Here is a 16,428-nt window from a genome sequence, read left to right as displayed (position 1 = left end):
AATACTGTAACTCTAATACCGTTAATTACCGTTAAACCGAAAGTATGGTGAATGCTACCGGATTTCTAACTATCCTTACATTAATGCCTATATTGATAGAATTTGTCCTAATTTTTTTCAGCGTATACTTTGCTTCAGGTGTAGTGGAAGCAAAGTTACATCAAAAAAGTTACATTACGTCTTAAAGTTACATCAAATTTGGGTGTTATTCTCCCCCTTTAATCACGAAAAACCTGCGTTTCGCGCTGTTTGCCGTCGGAGTTTTCTTTAAAGATAGTTATTTCGTGCCGAGCTTAGCCTGACGTCAGGCTTATCTTGATCTCTGTACCCTCCCCCATCATCAGGTACATTCCAGGTCCCTCCAGAACCTCTCCTCTATAGGTACCTGACGTCATTCGGTCCCCGTGATGCAATGTATAATTTCATTTGAGAAGTTTTGATGGTCATCGTGATTTAAAAATATGTGGAAGACACTTTTCATTCATAAAAATAGCATAAGAAAAGCACGGTCCCTTTGTCGCTAAAAAGAAGTATTGCGATACTTGCTCTCACTTTCAGTGGGAAACGATCGCACCGCGATGTGTCCGCGAAGGAAATGATCGAATCGATCAGGAGTGGAATTTTTACATTCAAAGGGAATTTCCTCATTTTGAATGCGCAATCATTGTTAACGTGTTCTTTCACACCGTCGGGATTAGACGGGAGAGTTGAGCAGTTCGAATTCTTTATTGAGACACGATGAATCATTCATCTCGGCTCTAAGCAATTCATCGTACCCTGGATGTATACATATTGCCGATACCTGTCAGGTAGATGCCGCAGCGAGTTTTCTGGCATCCATGGAAGAATTTAAAAGTGTCGCCAAAATCAACAGAATAGAGTGGGAAATCCACAAAATAACACCATTCCAGGATCTTGAAGTTTGTGGAATACTACGGCTGTCCCATGGAAAATTTGACGAGGGAAATTATATTGCCATTGCCGAACGTCATTTAATGGTCCCAAATCTTTGGGGAAAATGAAAACATGTTGGAGGCTCTGATCTAGCCGACTGAATGGTGGCAGGAATTGATCAAAATGTTTGTTTTATTGCGTTTAGGTGTTGCATGAAGCTCTTCAAAGTAAATCTCAACAAATCGATTCAAATGTATGTTGACACTATAATTTGGGTTTTATTTCGATATAGCTCAGGGAATTTAAGTACAAAAATGAGGGGCGTCATTTGACCCAAAATCGGTCCCAACTTGGATTCCTGTAAAAATCCAGCATTTTTTTAAGGTGAAAAGTCCATATAAATCGGAGGTAATTGGCTGTAGCCTCAATTTTGAATTGTTATGGACAAGGTCTCTTCTCCTATGGACGATCAAAAGTATATATATACTGTCGCGTTGACCGTAATGACGGTCCTGTAGAAGATTGCTGTATTAAAAAAAAAAAAAAAAAGGTTTAAAAGTCTTGATTCCCTCTCTTTCTCATCCCATATACTCAGCGAATCCAAAACAAAAGAATGAGCCTGGTTGTGCGGGGAACGTTACAGATTTAGAACATTTTACTATGCAGAGAATGTGGCATCATCTTTCCAAAGGCGGGATTTTGGTTCCAGAGCCTTTTTATCATATTTACATTTTTTGAATTCCTCCATTCCAAAACTTCTTACATCATTCTCATTGAATTAGCGGCCAAAACCTAAAATAGACTGCTAATATTTATTTTACACTGATCCATTAATCTCAAAATGCTGCCGCAGATTATTTTAAATCATTCATAAACGATATAGCTCTATTAATCATATCTTACGTAAATATCTCTCTTACGGCGCACTCACTTGGAATATCATAGCTCGTTTTAAGCTCTTTAAACATTTGGGTTTGAATGGTTGTATCTAGGAGCTGTCCATAAGTCACGTCACCGATTTTCCTGCAGGCTTTTAGCCCCTTATTCCCTCCCCCTACATCACCGACAAGTCACTCACCTCCAAAGCCTCGACCACCGTCGTCGGTCGGGGTAACCTCGACCTTCAGCCTGGGTTGGTGACGTAATTTATGGCCGACCCCCAGAATTTTAAAAAAAATTCAGTTAAACTTGATCAAAGCGTAGATATTGTGTGACGTCTGGGATACTGGGTCCCTAGTACCGGACCCGTGAATAATCACTACGAATTCACATGCAACCCTTGTTTCGAAAGAAAAAGTGAAAAATTTACCCTAAAAATTTCGCAAAGGTGAATAGATTTTCAAAAACACGCTGGGGCACTGTAGAACTCTTCTTAAATTTTCCAAGAAGTATACTTCTTGGAAAATTTCTATCTATTTTCAAAATTTTCAGTACAGAGGGATATTTTTAGTAACTGCGATTCATTTTCTTCCGTCGTCAGATGCTAAGAGTCTCCAGTCTGGGCATCCTCGACTTCAATGACTCATGGCTCAACTCCTCTGCCAAAGACAAACGAAGGGGAAGTCCAGGGGGGCCTGGCCCCCTTAGAACTGAAAATAGTATCATATGCCCCCCCCCATAAAAAAATAAACATTTTCCAGATGTTTTAATGCAACAATTCGCAAGTATTTTGTGCTGAAAGTAGAAAAAAAAAATATATTTATTTCGCAGAAATTGATGGAAAAATTCTTTATGGAAGCTTCAAAATGCGTCCGATTAATCATATAAATTCTAAAATTTCTGGAGGGATGCCCTTCGGACCCCGCCCCCCGTCCGTGCTTGGGGCCCGGACCTTAAAACTGGTACCAGGGCTCAAGATGGGATGTGGCGAGCCTGCATGAAGGCTATTTCCATTTAAATCTTCCGTCACATTCATACGGCGCAATGATACAACTATTTGAACTCTCCGGAATGCGTGAGGTATCACGCCGCATTTGACGGCGTTTTCAAATCAGCCAAGTTCCGTTATCGGAATAATCGTTTTGCATAGTTCATATTCTTTTGTTATATACCGTACCACTACCACTCCTTTATTTTTAATCCTCGTAGAAAAACCACCCATTTGCTAAATACAATTCTAGCTGGAGCGCACTTCAGCTTTGCATTCACCATTGCAAAAATGTCAAAGGAAATCGACACGCCCAGCGTGCATGGAGGCTATTTCCATTTAAATCTTCCGTCACATTCTTACGGCGCAATGATACAACTATTTGAACTCTCCGGAACGCGTGAGGTATCACGCCGCATTTGAAGGCGTTTTCAAAACAGCCAAGTTCCGTTATCGGAATGATCGTTTTGCATAGTTCATATTCTTTTGTTTCCATTTCTAACCACTTGTTTAATTATAATCCTCCTATAAAAACCACCCATTTGCTAAATACAATTCTAGCTGAAGCGCACTTAAGCCCATTCATGACTCCAAAATGTTAACAGAAACCGAAAAGGCCAGCGTGCATGAAGGCTATTTCAATTGTAATCTTCCGTTGCATTTCTAAGGCGCAATGATACAACTATTTGAACTCTCCGGAATGCGTGAGGTATCACGCCACATTTGAAGGCGTTTTCAAATCAGCCAAGTTCCGATACCCGGATTATCGTTTTGCATAGTTCATATTCTTTTGTTATATTCCGTACCACTCGTTTATTTTTAATCCTCGTAGAAAAACCACACATTTGCTAAATACAATTCTAGCTGGAGCGCACTTCAGCTATGCATTCACCACTGCAAAAATGTCAAAGAAAATCGAAGAGGCCAGCGTGCATGAAGGCTATTTCCATTTAAATCTTCCGTCTCATTTCTAAGGCGCAATGATACAACTATTTGAACTCTCCGGAATGCGTGAGGTATCACGCATTCCGGAGACATTCCGGAGGAAAAATTTTCCAGATGTTTTGAATGCAACAATTCGCAAGTATTTTGTGCTGAAAGTAGAAAAAAAAACATAATTATTCCGCAGAAATTGATGGAAAAATTCTTTATGGAAGCTTCAAAATGCGTCCGATTAGTCGTATAAATTCTAAAATTTCTCGGGGGATGGATGGGATGTGGCGGGCCTGCACGTGTCTAAACTTAAAGTTGATTTTGGGGGATTTTACCGTTTCTTTAAAAGAGAAAGCTCGCTTTATTAATCGTTAGCTCGTATACGTCGATACGTTGCTAGGAATTCCAGACAAAGTTGCAATCGAGGGTGTCTAATTCTTCCGAACCCAGTCAAAATGCGGAAGATATTTTGCCGAATACGGCCAAATCGGTGTCATTATTCATCCTAGCAGATTTCAATAATTAACAACCTTTAAAGCATGGAACATCACTTGGTCTCACGAAAATAAATAAGCAATTGTAAATTTATAGATGACCTTCGAGTCAATTGAATTATATGGGCGTTTTCTGATCATGTTCTCGTTTTAAGTTAGTTTGCGGTGATTTTATAATCTCTGAAAAAGTTCTGAAATCTATTCTTTCAATATTCTTGCTCTTGGCAGTTGATACTATTCAGATTCCCCTATTTCCATTTTCTCCAAAGGCCAGGGTCCACTCCAGAAGCTTCAATAATTAACATTCTGCTCATTAAAGCATGATATCAAGGATTTTTTTGATGAAAATTCTTTTATTCAGAATAGAATAGCGTACTCTATTCTGCGGAGAATTTGGAGCCAGAGTAGAAAAAAACCAGAAAAATTTGAATTCGAGTTTTAAAATGTACCTTAATGAGTGCCAGTGCAGGATTAAGAGGGGAGGGGGCTCAGCTCAGACAGGTGCATTGGAATACTTAGCTGGAGTTATGCCGAGAGATCTATACCGGTTCAGGTCTTTTTGACCTCGTCAGCAGATCGCATTCAGTGAGTGATCCATGATTTTTAAAATTCAGTATCAATCGGAATTTTTCAAATTCAATTTTTAAATTCATTTTCAAGTTCAATCAGTTTCTTTGGATTTTTACAATACCCATTAGACTTTCATTCTTTAGGTACTGACTTTTGTAACCAAGCCAACATCGATGATGCCAAATTTTGTCTTTACTTTCCGTACTTAGACTCTGGCTATGCTATGATTAGTGCTTTCTTCAGCCCGCTGATTGGCCAGAGGCTCGAGCCAGGTACGTCCAATGAGAGTTTTGTAAGTTGGCAACGCTGATTAGGCTCCATTTATTAGATGCAGTATAATAAATGGATAATTAAGATGACAACTGCCTCTAGAGTCCACCACCTAGAAATGCCGCATTCCATCATGACAGCACTTTTCAACCACGTGGGATTTTGGGGTGCCTACACTAAAAATTGAAGGTAAACTGATACGACACTAAAGCTATGACCTTTTATCGAGATTGTAAATAAAATAGATAGGTTCTCTCATCTTATAGATTTTGAATATATTACGTGAGTAAAACAAATTTTATTCATATACAGGATACACATTTTTTCTCCAAAAATGGCGGGTCATTGATCCACGATGAAAATGCGCTAATAATGGCATCGATTTTGCCGTATTCGTTGAAATATCTTCCGCATTTTGACTGGGTTAGGAAGATTTAGACATTGAAAGAAGCCCCCGTTCTTTGTCTAATTGCCACTAATAATCCGAAAGTCCTTGAAAATCGGTTTAATTGTTAAAAATCTGAGCATTTTATTTCAACTATATAAAAAGGTAATTTTTCATTTTCATGTTAGGCAAGACAGCCGTAAATGCCTTGAAAGTTTCGCTCATCTATCTCTGGTTGGCTAGAATAGATGAACGAAACTTCCAAAGCATTTACGGCTTTCTTGCCCGACCTGAAAATGAAACATTTTTCATATAGTTGAAATAAATTGCGCAGATTTTTAACCATAAAAACGATTTTTAAGGGTCTTTTGGATGATTGGTGGCAATTTGACAAAGAACGGAGGCTTCTTCCAATAAAATTTTCAGCTCAGAAGCTACCGAGCCCATTTTCTCGATTTGCTTTTATGGCTCTTCGCTATTACGGCAGTGATTTCCGATCGACATGTTTGCAATGCAACAAGGTGGTTTTTCCGGAGGACTCGCTCTTCAAAACGACATGAAAATCCCCCACTCATGCAAAAAGAGCTCGACTCATCGTCGGCCACTCTCCGATGACTAAGGCTCGAAGCTCATCACCGCCTTGTTGCTTTCCGCGACCGACACATCTCTCGCCTCGCTCGCAGCTTTTGCTCGCAGCTTTTACTATCAATCGAGCCGGATCGCGATCTAACTCGATCAAGCTCGATCGAAGGTGGAGGCTGCGCCGCGACGCGCGGTGACCCTGAACTACAAATCCGCGACCGCGGCCGACGGCGGCGACGCGCGTCGCGACGCCGCACAGTGCGACCCTCTGTGCTGCCGTGCTAAGGAAGAACGCCGTATGAACATTCGAGAGTTGCCAAATTTCCCCAAATAAAACATGTGTTTATGAAGAAAGTTGTATGCGTATTTTTCCTCAAAATTTTCCGATATTTTAGATTACATTACGAATAAAATTGTCTGAAACATTCCGAGAAAAATATTCAGAATTTTCCCAGTAAATTCGTTGGTTGTGAAAGGAAATTCGAAAACGCCTGAAGGCTCATACGGCGTTTTTCCTTAGCACGGCAGTGTGGACAAAACTCAAAAATTGACATCTCGACATCTGGATATGTTTTTTGTGTTTGTCATCCCAATGATATTCCTGCCTCACGATAATGCTTCATTTTCAAATTTTTCGCCCAAAACTCATTTTTTGGGTGGAAAGTGGATGGAAAATGGATCAAGAATCACTGGCCCATGAGAAATACACGGGAAATAATACGTCAACTTCAAATGAAAATTTTTCTTTGAAACGCAAAATGCACTGGATTGTTGACATTTCCTTAATCCTCAGCTATACAATTTCAATTCCACCAAAAAGATCTTGCGACTTTCTGCGACTATCAGAGATATTTGTCGTGTAAATAAATTCATGATTTATGTGACCCTGTTGGCAGTCATAGATTTGGCGGGAAAGTCTACCTTTCCCGCCGAAGTCCCATCTTATTTTTGAAACCTTAATTGTACTCCGAGAGACTTTTGAACTCGTCAGATAACACGGCAGAAATTACACAGGAATTGATACCTCAAAAGCCTATATCCATCCAAGAGTTTTGCTTTGTTGATTAGGTCGTTTTGAAGTTTTTTGGACCGCCATCTTGTTTTTGGGATCAATATTCCATGTTCAGGGTATTTTTGGCTTCAAAAATGGATTCTACGGCAAAAATTACTTGATACGTGACATTTCTCCCGTCCAAATCTCTTTTCTTCATCGTTGTTACGAGTCGTGTCCTATTTATCCATTAGGAGGCCGCACTGTGCGGCGAAGCAACCTGTTCGCCTTTACTCGCACGCGCGAAAAACGCCAAGTTCCGGTCGTCCGCCACCACCGCATCGCGCGCCGGACCGTTGAAGTTCGGTCAAGTTGAAGCCGTTGGCTGCGTCAGCGCTGTGCCGGTCGCTTTCGAAACCGTCCCGCGAGAATAGAGTTTTCGACCTGACGTCACGGCGCGTTGCGTCATCCGCTAGATCCAAGTCCGAGATACAGTGTGCGTTTAATTGCCGTGCGATTCTTGGGGGGATCCCGTTGGGCTCGCGAATGGACACATGCACATTTGACATCGGAGGAAGTCAGCGTTACGAGAACACGGGCAGAACTAGGAAAAACCCATAGGCGGATCCAGGAGGGCTTAGGAAGAGTACAGCCACCTAATTCTCAAAAAAGGAGGAAGATAAAGGGAAGAATGTTATACACAGAGAAAAAACTTCGTGCGTGGGACCCGAAGTTGAGGTCATATGGATCTCTGAAGTTTTCGGATCACGTATCTAAAAACTTGAGGTCAACCTGCCGAAGTTCGGGTCACACATCTGAAGTACTCCAGTACATATCGAAGTGCCTCGATGTCTGACCCGCACTTCGGCAGCTCTCAAGTTTTCGGATGCGTGATCAGAAAACTTCAGAGATCCATATGACCTCAACTTCGGTTCCCATGCAGGAAGTTTTTTTCTCCGTGTAGGGACGAAATGGCGGAAAGGAGAAGGAAGGGCGCTTATAGTTGGTACTTCTTATTCATGACTATACTGACTAAAACTGCACATTAGATGCTTAAAATTTAGAAAATATTGTGGGATATGCCCCCTGCGCGGAGAAAAAAAAACCTCGTGCGTGGGATCCGAAGTTTAGGTCATTTGGATCTCTGAAGTTCTTAGATTGTGCATCTGAACACTTTAGATCTAGCTGTCGAGGTTCGGATCACACATCTGAAACTTCAGTTCTTACATCTGAAGTACTTCGGTTTTCACATCCGAAAAACTTCGGTTCTCACATCCGAAAAACTTCGGTTCTCACATCAATGGTTTGGAAGTATGGGATGTATGTATGGGAGTATGGTATAGCAGTATGGAAGAAAAAACAACGTGAACTGGGAATTTTGCTCTGGAAACCAAGATCAGACAATGACGGAGAAAACTGGCGTTGTTTTAAAAATCTGGCGACTGATGTGGAGTAAATTTTCCACTCAAGATGGATGAATAATTGATCAGAAATGAGCAGCGTCCGCGGCTAAAACTAAATCATCGCCCAACCTATAATCATGGGCATCGCTCGAGACCGGTACCACCGCAAAAGCACCGCGCCGCCGCCGTCATTACCCATCCCTGGATGCGGAAGAGCGTCGCTGCGAGATCGATTAACGTCCACACGACTCAATAATATATTCGTAGCAAATTTAATTTTTACGCTCAACGCCATCGTATAAGAACCAACATAAAAAAAAAGGTTTTACGTCTAAGTTAAGATCTATTTAACCCTGAGATGTGAGATGTTGTCTGTCAATGGGAACGTTGCGTTGCCGGCTTGAGACAAGTCGCAAGAAATATCGAAATTCATATAAATATGATCATGACTATCGAGAGGGACTTCAGCCCACAAAACCGCAAAATTTAACTATCGATGCCGGAGCATAGAGGAGTGTTTTATAAACATTTTGGGACTAAAAACGCCAAAAAGTCTGGAATCAGATTGGATTTACGACACTTCAAAGTACGTATAGTGTCGTGAAAAAACTGGTTCAAATTCGAATCTGGGATTAACAGGGGCAGACTCGTTCTCTGGGCTATACTGCCATGCTAAGCAAGAACGCCTTACATCAAGATTTTCCTTCGGTTTTTGGAACTTAACACTTTATAACGTAAAAACTGTTTTACCCATGAACCTCAAATTTTCAAGTTAAGTTTTTGATAGTATTTGCATAAAAATTCTGTATAAACATTGTCCTAAGGTACACAAGTCTTTCTGCTATGATAAATTGTTTAAAAACATGTAAAATGGCGTTTACGGCGTTTTTGCGTTGCACGACAGTATATGGGGCAATTACCTCCCTGAACTCTGATCCATAGATCCCCGCAGAAGCCCTCTCTGTCAAGATTTTGGGGCTGCGTTCGGCTGTTTTTAAAAAATCTCGTTGAACCCTATAGCAGGGCCTCATCGTTTGAGGTTTTCTCTGCCTTTATTAGGAGGGCGGAGACGCCCCTAATTCTCTATTCATGCAGGGCACTGCCCCTTGAGCCTCGAGTCAATCCGCCTCTGATCCTGCGACGAAATCGGTGGATAATGATACAATTTTACACCCTCTATTTGCACAATAATAAACTATCTCAACAAAAATCACTCTGATGAAAATAATTTTTGTGCCTCTGTAGAGTGAAGTCCCTTACCCCATCGACGGCTATAAACACATTCAATCAATTTTGAAAGGCAACTGTATTTTTAGCCTGATTTCATATTAGACCACCTGCAGAATCAACCCTACTCAGGACAATGATTAGCGGTGAAACTGACAACATCAACTCATGGGGCGCATATGCGGCAAAGTTTGAAATAATTAAAGGACATCGGACATGCTTGAAGAATTTATTCGAATTTTTTCAATGGGATGATAATGAAAATCCCCTCTCTCCTCTCAGCCCAAGTGTACTTAGGTTCTTTCGAAAAACCGGATTTTTCTCAAGCACCTGTGTGGTCATATTGACCGCAAAAAGAAATCTACTCAAGAAAATTGACTTGGCATTTTATCAAAAAAGCAAACTTGCCAAGTCATTTTTTTAGAAAATATTCACGTGACTCTTCGGATAAATTGAGTCCGCGCGATTACTTTTGCTGATCAACTTTTTCGAAGTGTCTCTTATTTTGACAAAATTTAAAGAAAAGGTAGGGTGAACAATTTAGACGTCTAGCGTCCTGGAGAGCCAAATTGTTGTGCTGATGTTGAGGGAAAAAATAAAATTTTACACCCCAGCAAACATTAAATTGATGACAGGAGGATAAAATTGATCGGGAAAATATTGCATTAAATAAGCGAACTACATCCTGTCTGGCAACTACCACGTGGCAAAATTATTAAACGCGTAAATATGAAAGACATAATCTTCTGAATGTATTCATAAATTAAAGTATGCACGTTGCAGTAATTCAAAAGCTGTTTTCTCGTGGGCTAAACCCCATGAGCGAGAATTGAGCTGCATCGGGGGATCCTGAAAAATCGCTTGCGTCGATGACATATTGATTTGTTTATGAGCCAGGCGAGGACTCCAAGGGTGAGATTCTGACTCCGTTGCTTTTCAGATTTTTCAGCGAGATATCCGGGGCTCCTTAGGGAGAAACAAGTCGCCAATCAAGAGCATGAACATTGTGCAATTCTCCTCATTACTGTCCACCGTGTACAGGGAAAACCTCAATGCGGAAAGTAATCTAGGTATCGTTCTATTCGCGGGTTTATTCTCATCGTATGGATTTTCTAAAATGCGCTGTGCGATTTTAGAGATGCCTTTATTTTGAGCGATGTTCTTCAGAAGCTGAGTTCTGTTCCATAAAAACGTGCCAAGGTTTCATTCGAAAAATCCATTTCGACGGTGTAAGTCGGCAATCACATCAACTCGGATTTGCGGCGTCGCAGACTTCCTATCATACTTTATTTTTTAAACGGAAAACTTCTCAACGACAATTCTTTAAAACTCTCGTGATTTTTCTTCTCTAGGTGAAGAAAATTCTGCAAAAACTGCAAGAAATGATGTCAATTTGTTCTCCTTTAAAAAAATATTATAGAGGCGGAGATTTTCAGACACCGTCGATTTGCTTAATTGTCCTATTGTAATCTAATGCTGAAATATTTGAGGGTTTCACGCGATAAAAAAGAAGGAAAAAGATTTAAAAATATTTTTCGCCTTTTTTTCAGGCCTCGCAGCTTGATTATTAAAGAACATTGAAGAGTTCAGCGCAATAGTTGAAGTGCTCATCAGCAATTTTAAGTAGGAGAATTATTGTTGTATCGTGTCCGCTCAGAATTCCTGTCAGTTCTCTTATTAATTAAATGGGAGTAAACACCTGATAAATATTAATTAATAATTGAAAAAAGGTCATTCTGATTCTCAAACTTAAAAGAGACACGGCATGATTCGACGCACAGTGCAGTGTATTGAGTCAAGTGGAGAGGTCGAGCATGAAATTTTTGACTAAAACTGCAAATTTTGATGTTAATTTCGTCACACTTTAAATTGAAGGGGTGCATTTTGCAGAGAATTTCACGAGGAAACCATTGGAACCACTTTCAGAACCTCAATATTTTGTATAAACGAAGTCATAAGCTTCTAAAGTTTCCAAATTTTGTCCGACCTCTCCTACTGACTCGATCTAATGTGCGACGTAGCGGGGCCCGGGGCGGGACGCAACATTTTCACCCAGTGTTTCAGCTGACCGATGAGATACGAAACGGTACTATACTGTCATGCTAAGGAAGAACGCCGGATGAACCTCCAGGCTGCCAATTTCTTTGATAAACCAAACTTCCTGATGAACTATGAATTCTTCATCTCAGCAAGAACGCCGGTGAACTCCAGGCGTTGCCAAATTCCTTGATAAAACACAAACTTCCTGATGAACTATGAATATTTTCCTTCCAATTTCTCAGACAATTTTGTTCGCAATTTTACCTAAATTCCCAGAGAATTTCAAGGAAAAATATTCCTAACTTTCCTCAAAAATTAACATTTAATCAAAGAAAATTTGACTCTTGAATGATGTAGATTACTGCGACAAATTTACTCAAAATTTGTCTTCATCGTTTTTATGGTTGGAACCGATTACTATCTAATGCGTCTCGATCTTTTAACATGACCGAAACAAGCTACACCCTAACGGTACAAAACATTAAGGGGATAGATGGACAAGGCGCATGAGCGCAGTTTTTGTAAAAATTGAGATATTCACGACCCTAACTTAAACTAGTTTGAAAGTGTATTCTGTTAAAAATAAGTACAAAAATAAAATCCAACTTTAAAGCATCAAGAAGTGAGTCTAACCAACCATCCTTTCTGCCATGAGGCTCCATGTAATTTTGAAACTTCAAACTCGTATTTCTTGAAATAGCAAAAACTGCACTTATACGCCTTGTCCTCCAAGCCCCTCAATAATTGTAACACTCCCGCATTCAACTATTCCTCCTTACAGGTCGTTGGTGTTGCATGCATGAAAAATGAAGGCGCCTTGGCTATGCCAATGAAGTCTTAAGTGTAGGATACGCTGAGCAAAGTCAATAGGGCAGTTATTCAAAGACCAAGGGACGTAAAATCATGGACCAAGACTCTGAGAAAACTTCTCTCGATTGGGGAGAAAACTCTTACAAGTGCGGACTCAGGAATTACGTTGTACATACATATTTATATTATGAATTCGAATGTTTGCTCTGTATGAATAAGGGTCCAAAAATACACCTGCCCTCTGCGCCTATACCGTCCGTTACAAGTCATTTTTATCCTTTCCGATATGCCTGCCAACTGATACATGATTCCTGTTTTTGAACGCTGATTTATATTCATTTATATTTCTTTGATCCAATCCCGAGAACTCTCTCAATAGACCGGATCTTGGTCGTGATCGTGCCTAGTAGAGCTTGGCATAAAAGCGAATAACAGGTCGGATTATTTGCAACAGTATCACGATGTTATGAGTTATTGACCTCGGAGATACATATTATTTTCAAAGGCTTTGATCGAATAATGAATTATGGCGATCGGAATATTTTTATTTAGTATTAGCAGGACACATTCACAGAGGTCGGAAAAATCTTTTCTGGAAGAGCAGGAGAGCAAACGGATGAGCGTACGATTATGTATTTATCGATGCTTCATGCAAAATAGGTAGAAGATGGTGGAGTTAATAGAACATGGAAAAAAGCTTGCTACTAGGAGCTTTCTCTACTAACGTTGTTATTCTCCGCAAATTGTTAAATAATTTCATTGCACAGAATGAAATAAATTAATAAAATTCTCTTAACTATGTTTTTAATTTTCTTTTTCCATGATGAAAGATGCAAATACAGAAGTCACAAAAGGTCCCTGGCAAAACTAGTGAGCCTTTACAATAACATTTTGGCTTCAATTTGTAATGAGGAACTACTATTTTCACTCATTTTAGAGGAAACCAGGAGACTACGCCCCCAGACCGCTTCGCAATCGAACCCGCTGAAGCGCTTCGTGCCACCGGCGTTATACGTTACGTGTTACTCTCATGCTTAGAGATACTATATTTTAGAGAAAGACATGTGTGTCATTAATTTCCCCACGTAAATAAGCGATTTTATGGACGAGTCAGAAATAGTGGTTCCTTAATACAAAATGAAGTAAATATGACAGCATATCGATGACTGACATTAAGCTGGATAACTCCGATTTGCGACGTCAAAAAATTCTTTGACACTTGATTTTTCAGTACAGAAAACTTCTCAAGAAGTTGGAGCAATAAAGCTGTCTGGTTTACCTTTGACAAAATAAAATAGGAGTGGAAGTTTTTCGAAACGACGAGTGGTTCCCGTTCCCGACTCTAAGCATGTTTATGCTCTGTAACCCCCCTCTCTTCCGATCGCTGGGGGAAATTTTTTACATCTCTTCCTACTTTATCTTCTGAAAAAATAAATGTAAAGACCCTCCAAACATACAGTGATGATTAAGAGCTCCTTATCCATCGAGCTCCTTATCCATCGAGCTCCTAGTTTAAATTCATATTTTTTTCATATCGATAACTGAGGTCGAGAAATGTGTCCCCATTGCGTCGTTCCAAAATTTTCGAGTACTTTTTATTTTTTCAGAAGAAAGCTACCTACATTTATTTTTAAAGTTGCCTAGAAATATTTACGAGTAAGTCGAAAGATTCGCAAAAATTCTAAGAAAAATTGTTGGTTAGTTTCTTTCTTTAAAAAATGAAACATGAGTAGAGATTTCCACTATTACAATCGAAAATACGCATGTTTCGACTTCAGCCATCGACATGTAGGTACATACCTGGATTTAATCTCTGACTATGATCGAGTTAGTTACATTAAATGCCGATTTTCCAAAGACGAGCTCAGTTTCTTTCTTTTTATTTGTATTTTACGAGGATGTAAGGACTTGATGAATTACTTAAAACTATGACATTGCGTGAAAAACTTCGACTTACCTGAAACTGTTTGTATGGGTAATCCAGATAGGTAATCCAGTCTTCAGAATCAAACGAACGCACTCGCTTTTTTTTACTAATTATCAAAAATATTTAGTATTAAGAATCACAATGATGCACGAACACTGTTATTTTTTCACTTATTTCCTATTTCTTTTTTAGATTAAATCAAACAAAGCAAAAAGTGCCTTAACATTTTGCACGGATGAACACTTGACAATTAAAGCTCCGATAGATCATCCAAGGTAACAATGATGCGTGATAAATCAGAGAGTTGGAGAGTAAAGCAAAATAACAACAAAGTTCATTGGTAAATAAGGAAAATGCTATCTACCAACGGACAGATTTACGTGTAGTTTCCGGCGATAATGGCTCTATAACGAGTATCGGAGAATTTTCATTCGTATTGAAACGGCACTGAACTCGCAGGGTGTAATGTGGAAATGAGGACGCGAACACACACAAGAACAAACAAAAAACATGAAAATCGACTCCTCGGGGTCCAAAAAGACAGGAGTCCAGGAAAAGCTTGCTATTTTTGAAAATCCTGACACATGAAACTGCGAATGAACAAGTATTCCCACCCACACAAAAAAAATGGAATGGAATGGAAAACGGCGCGGTATAGTGATAAAGGTAGGGCGTGGGAATGGTCTCAGCGGCGTGATCGCGTGGAAAAGCGCGCGGCGGTATGGGCGGCTGAGAGCGTCGATTGGAAACTGGATAGCATGTGGATTTCCAAGTCAAGAAAAGAGGAAAATACTAAGCGGTTGGGGCTCGGCGCAAGACCGGTATAACCTTTGGAAAAAGTCAGAGGTGTCTGACATTGCGTATAAACATAAACAGGTTAGCAGTGCAACCGATCAGATCCGCGCTGTCGCACCGCTCTTGCACTTGACCTTCAGCCGCGGCTGTCAAATAGTCCGCGAAATTCACGCTGAGAACTTGGACGTATGAATGATTGTTTCGTCTCGTTGCCAAGTATTACACTGCCGATGAGGAAATCTGAGTGTATTCTTAGTAGGAGAAAAAAATAAGGAGAACATAGCCAATTATCAGATTGCACTGCCTGAAAAAAACCACTTCGAACGAAAAGCTCAGTAATTTCTCATACAGCCAGGGCCGTTGTCGCGGACGGGGATGAATTGTCACCCACAAAAGCTGCAAATGTACACCCCCTCCGAATGAGTGAGTGGAGGAAGAATAGAAAATCGTCTATTCTGCGGGTCTGGGGATTTTCACTGGAAAAAAAAAAAAAAACACATCGGATCTAGAGTCCAGACTCTTGAAAACATTGACAAGAAAAAATACTCTTGATTCAATCAGATTTAAGCTTAAATCAAAAGGAAATCCGCTCAAATTAAGAGGCTGGGTTCTTGATTTAAGCTTAAATCTGATTGAATCAGAGTATTTTTTCTTGTCGATGTTTTTAAGAGTCTGGACTCTAGATCCAATGTGTTTTTTTTCCCCAGTGTTCCTTGCATGACCAATGACTAGAATTACAAAATATGGTCCAGTTTTTTTTAAAACATATTTTAGAGATTAAAAATAACCTGCATGAATTAAGATTTAATAGAATGCGACCAATTTTCATACAGATTTTCGTAGTAAACACAAGTCGATGTACTTCATGAATGTTTGAAAAGCTGAGGATTCTGCACGAGATCAAGAGGGCCCAAAGGGCCCAACCTATGAATTTCGAATGTCCAGAGCGATTACAAATACAATTGTATACGCACCGTTTTTGAGAAATGGGGGGGCAAAGTTGCCAAATCGCCATCATTCTGGACAGCATTTTTACAGCAAAAAGACGGGGAAAATGGACGAAAAAGTTACACTATTGATGGGTTTCGGCTGTAAATGTTCTTATTGAGCCCCCGTGCATGTAACTGTGTTCAGTTTCAAAAATTTTGGACGTACAGTGGTCCAAAATGGGGAGAAATCGTGGACAGATAAGGATTCTTTGTCAAACTTTTTAAAAATGGAAGTAAAATTGTTGGTCTCC

At 39.9% G+C, this 16,428-nt stretch overlaps 1 protein-coding gene across 1 annotated transcript in view; it reads right to left on the bottom strand.

The window, feature by feature from the left end:
* mRpS29 (mitochondrial ribosomal protein S29) overlaps nucleotides 1–15,146 on the bottom strand; it is a 35,127-nt gene extending 19,981 nt beyond the window's left edge. The window contains exon 1 of the mRNA XM_019054163.2: nucleotides 14,424–15,146. The gene's annotated coding sequence lies outside the window, so the exon portion shown is untranslated. The remainder of the gene's footprint in view (nucleotides 1–14,423) is intronic.
* Nucleotides 15,147–16,428: the final 1,282 nt, after the last annotated feature.

The sequence above is a fragment of the Bemisia tabaci genome, chromosome 1 (assembly GCF_918797505.1).
Source record: "Bemisia tabaci chromosome 1, PGI_BMITA_v3".
NCBI classification, from domain to species: Eukaryota; Metazoa; Arthropoda; class Insecta; order Hemiptera; family Aleyrodidae; genus Bemisia; species Bemisia tabaci.
Note: the sequence above shows the minus strand (reverse complement) of the source record. Positions and strands in the feature narration are given on the sequence as shown.